Below are 16,012 nucleotides of genomic sequence, written 5' to 3'. Positions count from 1 at the left end.
ACCGGTAGTAACATTTTATTGTTTAAACAACATAATGAAATGTACAATTAAAAAGATATGATTGTAACTAAAATATTAACAATATAGAATCAACAATAAACAATAAAAATAATGAACGTTGCAATATAATACTGGAGTACTGAAGCTCAGCCATTTTTCGGCCTGCCGAGAGAAAATAATAAGATGATAAATTTTATGTTGGGCATTATACTGTGCATAACAACAAATAGGCATTACTGTTATTAAATTATTCATATGGCAATGTATATTTACGCAAATAAATATTGCTTTGTCCGATTTACTTCCGACGCGTGTTCATAATAATTAGTTATATCATTTGGTTTCAAGCAGGAAGAGTAATCTCTCCCCCATTATTTACTTTTTTTACTAGCCAATGTTCTGATTATTTGTATGTGCAATTATTATCGAAACGCGATATTGAACGGTTCTCATTTAATCTTCTTTGATTAACTAATGACTCATATCACCACAGATCCGTTAGATCTTGGGACATTAAATACATATCTTTATATTCGAAATCGTGCGGTTAAAAAAATAGCGAAACGAGGATATGTAGATTTAAAAAACGCCAACTTCGAAATAGTTTTCAATTATTCGTATACTATTAGCCTACATTTTAAGTTGTTGACAACATTTACTAAGCAAGTTTTATTACACTACAACTATGCCATATGCCGGAAAAGCTAGGCCTGAACAACCCCTTAAACGATATTATAGCTTACGTTACTTGTTTAATGATGCATACATGGACATTAACGCAAAGTAACACTTATTTGATTGCATTATTGAACCTATTGTTCTATTTAATTAAGCAATTTGAGGAGAAAAAGACTAAAACAATAGATGCATTACATTACTCATTTCTTAAAATTGTAAATGGTTTCAAATGGTAAACTCATACTTTTGCAATTTATGGCCTAATTTGCAGATATCCTTTTTTGGATTTTTGTAAAAAAAACACCCTAAACATTAATTAAAATCATCCGAAACATTGGCATCCATCATCTAAAATTTCAAATACGACCACTGCCGCCGCTGCCACAGTTGACGCCGCCATCACTAGAACCATTGCTACCACCGCTGCCTCTATCACCATTGCAACAACCGCACCTATACCACGACTTTTACTACTACCAAATATATACCTCATTACACATACCGCCGCCGCCACCACCGCAGCCACTGAAACTACAACCATTAGTGATACAACCGTCATCACCATGCGACAACTTATAATCAATTCGCTTGTATTTTCATATAAATACTTGATCATGTTGTTACACACCTATTTATAGAATGTTCCACTATTAATTAAGACGTGCTGTAATATGACTCATTATAGATGACGTGAATGGACTATCTGTACTTGTTATAAGGAATGTATTGATGTAACCTATTTTGTTATTTACACAATATCATTGAATTGCTCCTTTATTTAAAATTAATCACAGTAGCGCAGTAAGTAGTTAATAAATTTCTTTAATGCTACTATAATACGAAAACTCTTATATTTTTTAATGGATCTGTATCCGCAAAGCTGTCAAATTTGTATGGAAACTCACTTAGTATAAGTGTAAAAAAGTGAATCAAAATATCGTTATGCGGATTGCATTGCAAAATGTGTTAAAACGTATTTAAATCTAGCTAAATTGTTGTAGTACGTTTCTACCGATACTAATGCTATCTTACCTCAGTTATTTGAACAATATTTTTCAAAATACCACGATACACACAACATTAATTGGCTAATAAATGAAGTTTCATCTCATTTAATTTTAACAGTATTTATTGAAAAATCGGGCGTCAACAAAGTCCGAGTTTTATCAATATTGCTTAAGTTTATTTATTACAAGATCCGGGATTTATTTATTACAAGATCCGGGATCCGCACTCACACAGCCTTTTAAAGTGTGTGCATTAAAAAAGATAATGATGTTGTTGTTTTTTTCGATTTCCTCAAACAGAAAATAAAATTATGTAAATCCTCGATTCGTAAAGTTTAAGTATGATTGTATTAATTGTGTTAAGTGTACCATTTATAAAAAAAAGAAGACGGTAAACGTTAGTAATATAACGATATATTACAATCTATATGCCATATAACATAATGTAATAATAGGACATAATGTATTTTATAATACACTGTTTTAACAATGAATTGACGCGTATTGCTTCTAACAACGTTACGTTGTTAAACTGTATTGACCACAGTGCGTATCTTGTAAAAACATGTGAGATGTACAAAACAAATAAGTGTGTAGTTTGCATTTTTATGATTGTTGTGCCTCATTAAAAATTAACATATTACCTGAAAACAAAATACTTAAGTGACTCTTGCTCAATAGAATTACTCCGGACTTGGGAAAATTGAGGTTCCTTTTGTAACTTCTTATTAGATTGGGGCTTCTACAATGTTCAAGATACGGAGAACACCTATACGAACATGCTACTACAAAAACATCATCATCTACAGTGTTTAATATAACTGTAGCTTGTCACGAAAGTGTAGAATACATTGCAAATCCATGCCGTTGTTCAGATCTTTATATAATACTTTCGAAAAGGAATAGAAAATGATCGTTTAATATCGGGCCGTGAAATTCGAACGCGCCTGCACGGACAATTTTAGTATATTTTCAGTCTTATTTATTTATTTTTATATTGTCAAATGGCGAATACTTATTTGCACATCATAGTCCATTCTTATTATTTCTGAATTTCACAAATTTTAAATATGTTTTCCAATCAATCTCAATTTTATTTTATTTGTTAAGAATAAATACCCCATATAATACGCATATTCAGTGAGAAGTTTTTCACGTGCGCACGTAGAAGAGACCGCTAATAACATATTTCTTATTTCACCTTTATGGATACGAAGTTATGCAATTTTGTTTTGAATTTTGTCGACCGTAAATACCTTTTTGTAAACCCTAGATTCATTTTCACACAGACACACGTGTTTCGAAAAATCTATTTTACTTACAAGAAGGTCAGTAATATGATACAAGTGATAGGTGTGATACAAAAGAGTTCGAAAGTGTAAACTATAAATATGCATGGAAGCCCGATTTGAAAAATACTTATATTGACAATTTAAAGAGTGAAGAATGTTTAGAAAGCTTAGATGTTTTGACGGATAATATAAGTGCTAGCATGACATGTGATGATATAGATGTGTGTATAAATAATTTCGAAACTATTTTAGACAATGTTGCCTCACCTTTTGTTAAAAATATATATACAGACAATAGTAATTATGTTGTTAACTCGGAAAGTTTACAGCCATGGTTTAACGAGGAGTGTTTTGAGAAAATAAATATTTTCTTAAGATGTCTTAATCAGTATAGAATTTGTGAAAATGAAAACACAAGAGTGAATATGGTGCAATCTAGGTCGGGTTATAAGTTGATAATAAGAAAATGTAGATACTAGTATGATAAAGAAAAAGCAAATAAACTGTTGAGTAACAGGCACAAAAATGCTCGTTTATATTGGAATATGTTGAAGGAATCTGCTGGTATCAAAAAAACAAAAATATCAATGTTAATGTTTGAAAAATATTTCAAAGCTGTTAATAATCCAGAAGACAGGTTATTACACCTGATGAAGATATTATGTATTTTATTGATAGGTACGAACATGATGAATTTAAAATTATGTTCAGTGAATTAAACACATGTATAACTATTACGGAAATAACAGCAGCCATTAACCAGTTGAAAACCAACAGGTCAGGTGGTCCTGATTGTTAAATAAACGAAATGTTTACTGTCGGTAAAAATGCATTGATGAACGTTTTTTATACATTGTTTAATAAGATTTTTGAAAACGCATATTTCCCTAAGCGATGGTCGGAAGGCTTAAAAGGCAGTATAAATAATGTGGATAATTATCGTGGTATAACTTTATTGAGTAGTTTAGGTAAGCTGTTTACTAGGATTATAAATAATAGATTGAAATCATGGGCCGAAAAGTATAAAGTGTATATAGAAGCCCAAGCAGGATTTAGGGCAAATATTAGTACGGTAGATTATATATTTGTGCTTAACGGTTTAATAAAACATGTTCTGAATCAAGGGAAACAACTCTAAACATTATGTGTTGATAATACTAAAGCGTTTGACTATGTGGTTTGTGAAAATCTTTTGTTTTAGCTGATACAGCTGGGACTTAGAGGTAATATACTCAACATTGTTAAATCAATATACGATTCTGTAAGTCTATAATTAAGTTTTGCAATAAGTTAAACGGGCCTTTTCACAGATTTTGGCATATTTTGAAGTTTGTAATTAAATGCTTTATATTGATAACTGTAAACATTGGATCTTAAAAGCTCCAGTAAAAAATCAAGAATAAAATTAATAAAAGGAAAAAACAGTAGCCGGTACCAGGGCTCGAACCAGTGACCCCCGGAGTCCTGGAGTTAGTCTGAAGTAAAAACGCATTCGCCCTCTCGGCTATTCCGCTGGGTTAACACAGTTTAAGTATTACAATTTTACCTTATACAAGCAATCTTCGTAGTTTCGTAAATTTAAACGACAAAAACAGAACTGTCCAAATTATTTAATCGTTTCGCGTTGCAACGCTTTATAATTTTTAGGTTTTCAAATCGTCAAAAGATACATATAATGGCTATATTGGACTATGGTAAATGTTCAGTAATACTGTTTCCTCACAAATATCATAACTAAAACGAACATTTGCGAATCTGAAACAACTTTTTTCAATTTTGTCAATTTACCAAACCGTGAAAAGATCCCTTTAAGTGATGAATACACATGCACTCTTGGAGTACGTCAGGGGGAGTGCTTATCTCCCTTTTTATTTTCCATGTTTATCAATGATTTAGAACATATGTTTATTCATAACAATGCAGATGGTATAGATGTTAATATGTTTAAGATATTTATGCTACTGTATGCCGACGACATTGTCTTTTTTGCAAATTCGGCTGAATCATTACAGCGTTGTATTGATATATTATATGATTATTGTTTAACATGGAAACTAAAGGTTTATTTTGCTAAAACAGTAATTATGATATTTTGAAAAGGCGGTTCTATTCCAAATGACATTGCATTTTATTATAATGGCGAACCAATGCACCGTTCCAGAATCGATATTTTTGACCAATCAACGAGGTGTGTATTTTTCACTGCGTTCTAGCCTGTTACTACCCGCCATTTTGTGCTCCCAAGCTTTGACTTGGCAACGTATAGCTATCCATATAAAAACTCGATTATTTCTGAAATGGTTCGGCGATGTGCGTGGGGAACTTGCACGATGGATTGCAGATATCCAGAGAGGTTCAAGGGAGTTACATTCAAGACGTTTCCAAACCCCAAAACGAATATTGAGAAGTGTATGAGGTGGATTTAGGCCTGTGGAAGACCGCATTACCAGCTTAATGTAGATAAGATCAACAAGAACAAAGTGATTTGTTCAACGGTAGGCATATCTAAATAATGTTTTAACTGATGCATTAAAAAAGAATGTATTTCGTGTATCGCTTGGCAAATTGAGCATATATTTACAGTTTATGTAGATTAGTTTCTAACTAAATGTGTCACACTCTTTATATAAAGAATTTACTTACTTTTTTATCCATCAGCTTACATTATCCGAACTGTAGACTTTTGATTGCAGCTTCTTTGAAATATAAATTAATAGGTGTAGGGAATGTTGTTTAAGGAACATAACTCTTTAGTGATGTAGTTGGACTGCGGGCTTACTGATCAAGGGGTTGAAACCACACAGGTACTTAAAGTTCTGTCACAGTTTCTCATAAAATAGTAATACAACAACATTTGGGCTAGTCCATTAATGATAAGTCATAGGTTTTATGTCGTCTAATCTACTTATCGCATTAAATGCTGCAATTTAACTGAGGCCCGATCGAGAATTCCAAAGTCAGTCCTCTATAGTTCTAATTAATGATATGACCATTGGAAAAAAATACTGAGCTTGGCTTATTGTCGTAACAAGTTTAGTAAAGTTACTCTTGTGGGGGGGGGGGGGGAAGAACCAGCCGCCCTGTTAGCTCAGTTGGTAGAGCACTGATCTAGTGTTACAGTGGTTGTGGGTTCGACCCCCACACTGGGCTTAAATAATTAATGAAAACTTATTTTTCTATATTTATAGCATTTTGTTGGAGGGATGGGCCCTACCGACAGGTACCCAGATCCAATTCCAGCTGATGGAAGTATGGCTACCCCAACACGGCAACCATTAAAAAGGCGGAGGCTGGAGTACCACTTTGCTGAGCAGGAAATAATTGATGACAAAGAGTGAGTCCTTTCATGAGCCTTTATTCTATTTAAACACAATCAGTTCATCATGTATTATTCAGCTGACAAACATCAGGCAATGAATAACACTTGTGAATTTGCTTGTGACATAAATTGCATTTAAATTGGTTGAATCATGAAGTTATTAAACATGACAACAAACAAGCATAACATTACAAGAGACCCATGAGGGCTTGAATCACTGTACTGGCTTGAATGTTTAACAACAATTAAATAAATAAATAAATAAAATAAATAAAAAAAAAAATAAAAAAAATAAATAAAAAATTTAACAAAATATATTTATCTTTTTTTTGCAGACAACATTTTTCAAATGTTTATACAATATGACAACATCCATTTGTAGGGTAGAAATTATTGTGGGATGAGGAGAAATTGCTCATCTTGAGCTATCTTCAGCAATTTCTCATTTTCCCTCTATACTTTCTAGAGTCGTTTGCAACAGACTTGTAAAATCAGGCTATTGTATAGTAATGGGTTAAAACTGTATTTGATGAATATAGTAGAAATTATTGTTGGATAATGAGAAATTGCTAATTTTGAGCAATTTGTCATTTTCCATCTATACTTTCTAGAGTCGTCTGCAAAAAAAACACGTAAAATCATGCTATTGTATAGTTATGCGTTAAAACTGTATTTGATTTCGTTTTCAGGAATGTAGATGTGATTGAGGAAATGTACACTACGACACTTCTGTACACAAGCGTTGAATGCCAAACTGATTTATCTATAACAGGTATAGTTATGATCATTAGAGGAAATACTCTGAATGAAAAGATGAGCATAGTTTAAGAAAAAAATCACCTAATTTGTTCAGCATATTCTTCATAAAATCGATATCTGGAAGAATGCGCTCAACAAACAATTTGGTTTGACATTGAGTGTAAACTACAGTCACAAAAGTCACAACCAGAGATCATTAATTGACCCTGCACTTGCATAAAGTAAAGGAGTTCCCTCTTTAATGTTATTTCATCATCTGATTTTTGTAGATAGAAATCTATCTTTTCACAGGCATCATTGACTGACAAATATCTTACACTGTAAGGGCATTTTATTTCAATGATACCTGTCTGGCCATGGTCACATACTTTTCCATCAGGGGTTGCCCCAAGGAAAGGAAATTCATTGTTGACAATAAAACCACATTCATGTATATGGCGATCAGGGTATTGGGAAAGATATAAACTTTTTACTTTAGATTCATCTTTGTTACCATATGTAAGGGGTGGAGCATGAATCTCAGTCATTTTAGGACAGAAAAGTCTTTGAAGTAATTTATTATTTGGAGCTGTCTTTCTGTTCATGATTTCCCCAAACATTGAGGCTGTGACCCTTTTTGTCGAGCGTCATGCCACTGCCTCGATTCACTTTGTGCTCTTGTACACATTTCCATATCCTCAGGATTTTCTGCTGTGTAATATTGTACCAGTGGCCTAAAGACTTCAGGCAGTGTCAGTGGGGCTATATTGGTTACTTTTAGGTTACCACAGCCAGAACTTTCCACTGGTATTATGGTTAAGAGGTCTCTCGTCTGAAATTATACATTTTTATTTATATAACAGAACAACATCTGACACAGGAGGAGAATGTATCCCTCAAGAAGAATTTGAAAGAAAAGGAAAAAGGATGCGATGAGTTGAGGAGAAAAGTAGAATGCATTGAGGGACAGTCCAGCAGACAACAGCCATTAACAGTACAAGTGATTAGCCAGGGAGAAAAGAAATTTAGAATTTATTTGTTTATTACACTGGAATATCATATGTAAATTTCTTAGTTCTATTTTTTTGTGTTCACAAATCCAGATGTCAAACTAATATATGGAAGAAATGATACAAAAACATTGAGCAATGAAAATGCATTATTTCTTCTAGTCTGCAGATTAAGACATGATTTTTGCTTGAAAGATCTAGCTGTCAGATTTTGTTTATCCCTTAAATCACCCGGTGTAGTTTTCAATACAATTTAAGATTTAATGTACTTTAAGTTTGGTCAACTTTCAATTTTCCCTGATAGAGATACCATCATTTCAAGAATGCCAACTAGTTTTAAAAATGATTTCCCAACGACATTGGTTATAATAGATGGTACTGAATTCAAAATACAGGTCCCAAATGCTTTAGGTCTACAAAGTCAAATGTACAGTGATTATAAGTCATCAACAACATTATAAGCTTTAATAGGATGTGATCCATGTGGGTCAGTAATATTCATTTCAGAATTGTTTACTGGTTGTATTTCTGATACGTTAATTTGTGAAAAAAGTGGATTCTTTAAATTATTGAAAGATTACATTGAACATGGTTTAATAAAGCAAGGTGATGTCATAATGGCAGACAAGGGATTTACCATACAATGTGAATTAGAAGAAATTGGTTTACAGCTTAATATTCCTCCTTTTTCAAGATGTTCAGAACAAAAGTCTGTGTTTGATACATGTCTTACTCAAAAGATTGCAAAACATAGAGTACATACTGAAAGAGTTATTGCAAAGGTTAAAACTTACAAGATTCTGTTCCATACTATTCCTACAGCACTTTTTAAGAAGATAAACACAATCTTGACAGTTTGCGCATTTTAAAATTTACATCAGAATGTTTTTGTGAAAGATAAGTAAATATTAATGTAACTTAGTTGGATTAAATGGGTATTTATGGAGAAAATATTTATGTAATTTAACATCAAAGAAAATGTGTTTACAATGAGTTTTTTAAATTATATTTTAATATTAAAAGGAGACATTTCAACTTTACTAAACAACACATATTTGGCTGTCCTAAATTGAAAGGAGTTGCAGATGACAAATATAATTGAAATAGATATGAAGAAATTTATTTTGTAGGCTAGAAATCACTTATATAAAAGGAGAAATTGCTCAACTTGAGGAATTTCTCCTTTTATCTCAATGATTTCTAGAATCGTCTGCAACAACCAGTGAAATATAACCTGATACCAGGTGTTGAACAGCAAACCAATGTTCTCGGTTCACTCTACCTGATAGGATAACACTGATCCAAGCTGTACATCTCCAAGTCTAGTCTGAACCATGGGTCTCCTTGTGGACAGCATATATTCCAGTGGTTCCAGATGCCATCTTTAAATTGTTAATCTCATCATCGTTTACTTGTTTCAATCTACAAAATATTAATATAATACATGTCTATACATTATTTAGACTTTTTCAAATACTAGATGGAATGTATATAAACATAGAGATAAAAGGAGAATTGGCTGATAATGAGCAAATTCTCCTTTTGTAGCAATGTTCTCAACTTAAGCAAATCAGTAACATATGTTTTTATGTATGCAAATAAACATAGTTTTTCTAATAGATTTCAACAATTTGGCTTCTATGAATTCAGATTGTATAACTTGTTCAAAAACCGACATCATGCTTAACCATTAACCAAAACAACAAACTTTGGACTTGCCCAAATTGAAAGAGGTTGTGTATGCATTTAAATTTAAGTACATGTTATGGGTTAAGCTGCACGATGAGAAATCTTATCATTCTGCAACCTTGAAAAATGTACATGTATACTTCATTCTACATGTTTTATGAGGCTCTTTGCATTCTATTTGTGCCAAAGTTGTATATAAATGTTGTTTGAATCAAAATATTAACCGAACAACTATAATAAATGAAGGTTAATGATTTGTTGTCTTATGTTTGTACTCTTCTGTTAACCACTTCTTCTGTATACAATTTTTATGTGACAAAAGAACATACTCTGTCTGTGATTGAAGTTGACACAGGACGGGTTTCCTCCTCCTTACTTCTGTTGGTTGGGCAACAACCACATGATTTATGGGACAGGGGGCAATCTTCTCACCACTCGTATAATCCCACTGTTGCGTAATACTTGTTGAGCTTAGTTGATCAGGCATTCTTTGAAATTATGAAGTTTAAATCCCTGCAGTGACTTGATAAGCCCCAAAATATGAAAGCAGTGACCTGTTAATCTGGAATAAATTTATAAACTGTCAGGTCAGTGCAAAACTACTGTAAGCGCTTTTAAAATTGTAAAAGCTCTTATTGTGGTATTGCACTGACTTGACGAAAGATACATAAACAATAATAAACAAGTATAAAAAATTACACTTATCAGTGCAATACTAAAGTAAGTGCTGTTTAATTTAAGGGCACTTACCATAGTATTGCACTGACATGAGTAAAAATAAATTATGAAGGGGTTAGCCATCAGTATATATTCAGTATAGATGCGAGTCTTCTTTGCTGACAAATCGCTCTTTAATATTGGTTGACGCTCATTTGAATGCCAACCAATATCAACAAGTGAAGTTGACAGCAGATGAATAAATATAGTGCCAGGTCAGACTGCAAGAACATCAAGGAATTAATTAAAATTATGCTACAAACAGTATAACTTAATAGATTGATAAGCTACACAATGTGAATTTGTATCGATAATAAACGTAAACGATATGGAGGAAAATTATGCGTTTCAAAAAGAAGTTAGCTACTACAAAGAGAGCGCTTGTTTACATCTGTCATATGAGTGTTTAAGTAGAACAACTATAAGAATCCAGGTTTTATTTCGCCAGAAATAACTCGTACCCAACTTGCAAGTACAGTACGACTTTGTTATTTGCTGGCAAATTTCGTTTTATATCCAGTTGGAGATCGTGAGGCTTTTCGCTTTTCCTCATCGACTTCCAACACTTTGCCGTGACCGTCACTTTCGGTAGAAAATTGTCAAATACTTTAATTTTATGAATATAGCCCTGCGTGTAATAGTTCAATGCCCTTCCTTTTTTATTCTATCGCCGCATTTTGGCTGTTTGGAAGGAATTTTATAGAGATAATCTCAGGAATATGGCTGAGGCAATTTTATGCAGAGGCTGCGGAGTCCGCCATTTTGGATGAAAGCTTGTGAGGCATAGCAAAAGTAGCTACCTCCATCCGGTGTAGGGGTAAAATTCTGGAACGGTGCATTGAAATAGTTAACAAACTCTGTTTTTGAGGTGTGGTTTTTACTACAGGGGGGTCGCTTAGTACCGCACAAAGTACTTTGGCCGGAGAGGCACAGAAAGCCATTTTTACTTTGAATAAATACTTACAACTATAAATTTACTTATATACCGCCAAAACACAAGTTGTAATTTTTCGATAAGCTTGTATCGCCAATTTTGAATTATTGTTGTGAAGTATGTTGTTTTGCGAATGACTTATCAATTGAGACATTACATATGAGATTTTGCAAAAAACTGCTTGGTGTGAAGAAAACTACTCAGAAAGATTTTATATATGGCGAATTAGACAGAGTATCTTTTAAAACTATACATATGTATAAGGCTATTAAATATTGGTTATAAATCCTTTAAACGAAAGAAAATAAGTATATTCTTCTTGTGTACAATTTATTAAAGAATGATTTAGAATTGTATCTCAATAAAACAAATTGGTGCTCCTTATTGAAGAACTTATTATGTTTGCTTGCTTTTGTTGATGCCTGGACTTTTCAAAGTGTAGGTAATAATGACATGTTTCTATATATTGTTAAGCAGAGATTAAATGACCAATTTATACAGAACTGGTACGCCAGATTCACTCAGTCTAGAAGAGCTTTATTCTTCAACACAATTTCATCTTTAAGATTTCAGCCATATCTCGAATGTTTAATATAAGTTAGGTTTGTCAATCGTTTTCTCGTTTTCGAGTCTCATCGCATAGATTGCATATTGAGGCTGGTCGATGGACCAGACCTTTAAGTACCCCAATAAGTGAAAGAAGATGTGCAAGATGCACTACAATTGAGGATGAATATCATTTTGTTATGGAATGTGTAATGTATACTGACATTACAAAAAAATATATTGGCAGAAAATATTGGTTTAGACCTAGCATGGCTAAATTTGTAGATCTTATAAAGTCAGAAAATGAAAATATACTTAGAAACTTAGTAACTTATATTCATAAAGCATTTATTATTAGTAATGAGGTAATGTATAGAAGTTGACATGTTAAAAATTGATGCACAATGTGTTTCTTGTGATACTGTAAATGCATGCTTTCTATGTGTTTCTTTGTACTTGAATTGTATATATTTCATGTTTTCTATGTGTTTCTTCTGAAACTGTTAATATGTCTGATGTACTATGTATGTTCCTTGGTATATTACAGAAACCATACGCAAACTATGTTTACATGTTTGTTGGTTGCTGTTACATACATTTTGCAATACGGATAATAAATATGATATGAGACCTTTATGCCGTTTTAATTGTTAAGTATACCAGACCATAATAGCGTTGCTATTCACAACTGTAATGTATTGTAGTGCAATACGATTACATTATAACATTAACATGCATTTTTCTATTACGATGAATAGATAAAACATGTTGCCGTAATACCCTTTGTATTATTATATTTACCAGGCTATAATAGCGTTGCTTTGTACAACTTTAAAGTATTTTAGTGAACTAATCTGAAATTGTTAAAGCAAAATTAGTTATGCTGTTTATGTTAATATCACACCATATAAGCGTTCTACCGGATGAATAGATATGGCAAAAGCATCTATAATGTCTGTCTTACCCGTTAACTCATAATGTAGTTCAAGATCTTACAATTAATGTATTATAACGTGTCATTATATGTCTAGTTTCCACAATATGTGTCTTACATGTTTCTTTCGGTAAGACAAATGTATGAAAAGTGGATATAAATTGTTAAGTTAAGTACAGATGATAGTGATAGCAGTTGCCCATGATATCTGTCTTACATTTATTTTCGTTTCGTTTAGGCAAATATATCTATGGCACTCTTAATGTTAATTCCATAGATGTTAAAATACCATCTGTGATAGATATATAATTCATACAAGTTAAATGATTAAACTATATTATATTTTTGTTTTTAAAGGGTTTTTTTGCGATCGGTTATTTTACTTGTTTTTCGTAATAGTAAAATTGAACTAAATTTATAAACATATCCGAAGAGGCCGCTGTAGAGAAACCATTTAATGCAGGATAAAGTGGTGTAATATGGCATACTTATGTAAATGTGTATATATAAATACTCTTTTGTCATTGTTTTTTAAATCGATGTATATGTTTAGAATACAGCCCTAAAATGCTTCTTTTAAACAACATACTATGATGCTTATATGATGATATTTGATAGCACGAATAAATTAGTATAAATGTATGCAACATTTTAAAAGCCAATTTCTATGTTTCTACATTGTTAATAGAATATCATCCAGTAATCGGTACAAGGACAAAAATAAATATAGGCAGCTATACTACTATCTTGCATGTATGGTTTTTTTAATTATTGTTCTCAAAGTGATCTTCTCGTAATGTTGGAAACACACAAATACAACTTTTGTTAAAATTTTGTATTCTAGTCTACACTGTTCGTCAACACTTGTATTGTATATATGTCTTCGTGGGCTTAAATGCCTTATTGGATTGAAATAAACTGTCTGTCTGTCTGTCTATAATTGTTAATACAATTTTAATACAATACTTATAGACTAAGTCAGATGAGCCGCGTGATTCATTAATTATTAATATGTCATATAATACCAACGTAGGTTTGACCCAGCCTGTACATCTGCATAGTCTGGTTAGGAGCTACAAGGTCCGATCATGAAACCAGAAAACATGGCGTGACTTAATAGTGGAAAGTGTTGCTCCTGATTAGCCATGACTGAGCTACGCTGGCCTAATATGACATATGACACATTTTCACATAACGCTGGTCATTTGATCATATATACATGACTTAAAATGATTTATGAAAAAAAGTGGATTATGGTCAGGCTGTTGTACATCGTCAATATTATAAATGACCTTTGACTTCAAGATTATTTATCAGTTGTGTGTACAGTATGACAGCGTTGTCTATGAAAAAGCGATGCATTTATACTGGAACATCGCTGGTTTATTCACCGATTAGTCCTTACCATCGGCCTAAGCGAACTATATCAGTTGCATACACGTAAACATGTATCATTTTGAGCCCCATTATTCATATAACTATTATTAATATTCCTATTCTTCTTCTTCTTCTTTTTATTACTATTATTATAAGTAGTAATTGTAGAGGTAGAGGCGGTGGTGGTGGTTTTGGTGGCGGTGGTGGCGCGGTGTTTGTGGTGGTGGTTGTGGTAGTGTTGGTGGTGGTGTAGGTGGTGGTGGTAGTAGGTGTAGTTGTAGTAGTAGTAGTTAAACTTAAGTTTGCGAAATTTAGGTTACGAAAAAAAATTCCGGTGGCCGTTTTTTTTTTCCTTTTATTCATATTATTATAAACAATGAATGTGTTAACATTTGCAATTTTAACTTACTTTCGATTGTAACGACAATTTTAAGATGATAACAATTCATAATAACCTCAAACAAATCTCACAAACACACACATTTTAAGGTTAAGGTTGTATAGAAAATCCAAAAAGTAAAAGTTATGCGCCAAAACTTGGATTTAAAAATTACTAATAACAAAATCTGGTAAATGAAATGTTAATGGTTTTTAATGTTTTATCTCAGCACAAACGGAGACAATGTTTGCCTGAAAAAAGCTAGAGCATATCAAAAAGAATTATATACTGGTTATGTTTGTGTAGTCTTAATGTTACATGTTTACATTGTGTAGTGGTAGCGTGTCGACATTAATTGTCTAGTTGTCACGTGTTGACATTCATCGCGTAGAGAGCTCGGGTTCCTATTGTGTAGTGGTTACGTGTTAAAATTGTGCACTAGTCATTTGGTTCAATTGTGTACACATATCTTTTCTTAAGTAGTCAGAAGTTGACAAAATTCGTTAGTATGTGTAACACTTTGTTATCAATCCGGCAATACTATAACACTTTGTAAATGTTTTGTTTTCATAGATATTTGCCCCGAATGGATCATTTGCAAATAAACTATACAAACTAGTCTATTGTGTTGCGTAATTCAAAATGAGTTATGCATATATATGCTCTTAGAGCATGGGGAAATACGAGATTATAGACTTGAATTTTGACACCGGAATGTATATTTTTGTCGAAATTTATATTTCGGTACTATTAGTCAGGGTCATTTTAGTGTGTGATTACCGGGGTGTGGAGGACAGGGGTCACGGCAGCTGACCCCAAAAGTTTAATTGGAGAGGGATGGGGTCGAAGATGACCCGATATTGCCCTTTGTCTGATCATCGTTAACCCCGTTAGAGTACACACGGACAGACACCGGGACTTTGGGGGCCCTATTGCGGCTTACCGTTCCGCAGCTAACACCGTCTTGATATTTATCGTCCACTCATCATACTGATTTGATCACCTAAGCCAAGCATGAGGGACAACATATTTGCATATATACATGTCTGCAGTTTAAACAAAAAATCATTTTGAGATCATTTAATGAATGAACTAATTGGTTATCATCGGATGTCAAAGAAAAATTTATTTGTTGGACTGATTTCTTGGCCCAACAAAACAACACAAATGTATAATGGGACTGATTTCTTGGCTTAACACAGTAATACAAATGTATGATGTGACTGATTTAATGGCTCAAGAAAACCATGCAAATGTATGATGGGACTGATTTATTGGCTCAACACAACCATACACATGTATGAAGGAACTGATTTATTGGCCCAACACAATAATACAAATGTATGATTGAAGTGATTTATTGGCTCAACACAGCAATACAAATGTACGTTT

At 32.8% G+C, this 16,012-nt stretch overlaps 1 non-coding gene and 1 pseudogene across 1 annotated transcript; both read left to right on the top strand.

Moving 5' to 3' along the window:
- The first annotated feature begins 6,054 nt into the window (after nt 1-6,054).
- Nucleotides 6,055-6,127, top strand: Trnat-agu (transfer RNA threonine (anticodon AGU)). The gene has a single exon. It is a non-coding gene; the product is annotated as a tRNA-Thr (tRNA).
- Nucleotides 6,128-6,180: 53 nt separating this feature from the next.
- LOC127839484 (uncharacterized) lies at nt 6,181-9,338 on the top strand (annotated as a pseudogene).
- The last annotated feature ends 6,674 nt before the right edge of the window (nt 9,339-16,012 follow it).

Source organism: Dreissena polymorpha, chromosome 7 (genome assembly GCF_020536995.1).
Source record: "Dreissena polymorpha isolate Duluth1 chromosome 7, UMN_Dpol_1.0, whole genome shotgun sequence".
Taxonomy (NCBI): domain Eukaryota; kingdom Metazoa; phylum Mollusca; class Bivalvia; order Myida; family Dreissenidae; genus Dreissena; species Dreissena polymorpha.
The sequence above is the reverse complement of the archived record's forward strand: the minus strand, read 5'-3'. Positions and strand labels throughout refer to the sequence as shown.